The following is a 691-nucleotide window of genomic DNA, read 5'->3' as shown; positions in this document are numbered from 1 at the left end:
CTGCAATGCAGTTTCCTATTCCATAATTTGATTTTAGAACAATTTTTCCAAGTCTATAGGAATGTTACAACTGCTCATCTACTTATATGTGTATTGAACTTAATTTTAGTACTTTGATCATGGCTTTGCCTTTTGGTTTCTTTTCATATTTAAGCAGATTTTTTTTATTTTTTTTTACATTTTTTTATCAAAAACTGCAGTGCAGTTTCCTATTCCATATTTCAATTTTAGAATAATTTTTGCAACTCGATGAGAATATTACAGCTGTTCATCGAATTAAATGTGTTTTGAACTTAGTTTTAGTACTTTGATCATGGCTTTGCCTTTTGGTTTCTTTTCACATTTGAGCAAATGTTGTCATAAACTGCATTGCAGTTTCAATTTGTTGCAATTTTTGATAAGAAACTGCAGTGCAGTTTCCTGTTCCTTATTTCGATTTTAGAATAATTTTTCCAAGTCTATGGGAATATTACAACTGCTCATCTACTTATATGTGTTTTGAACTTAGTTTTAGTACTTTGATCATGGCTTTGCCTTTTGGTTTCTTTTCACTTTTGGGCATATTTTTTTTCATAAACTGCACTGAAGTTTCTGTTTGTTGCATTTTTTTATTATCAGAAACTGCAATGTAGTTTCCTGTTCCATATTTCAATTTTAGAATAATTTTTNCAAATCTATGGGAATGCTAGAG

The 691-nt window shown here is 29.4% G+C and overlaps 1 long non-coding RNA gene across 1 annotated transcript in view; it reads left to right on the top strand.

Annotated features, from left to right (window-relative positions):
* Positions 1 to 691, top strand: part of LOC117632812 — a 3,217-nt gene that overhangs the window by 1,426 nt on the left and 1,100 nt on the right. The gene's annotated exons all lie outside the window — the stretch shown is intronic.

The sequence above is a fragment of the Prunus dulcis genome, chromosome 6 (genome assembly GCF_902201215.1).
Source record: "Prunus dulcis chromosome 6, ALMONDv2, whole genome shotgun sequence".
Classification (NCBI taxonomy): Eukaryota; Viridiplantae; Streptophyta; class Magnoliopsida; order Rosales; family Rosaceae; genus Prunus; species Prunus dulcis.
Note: the sequence above shows the minus strand (reverse complement) of the source record. Positions and strands in the feature narration are given on the sequence as shown.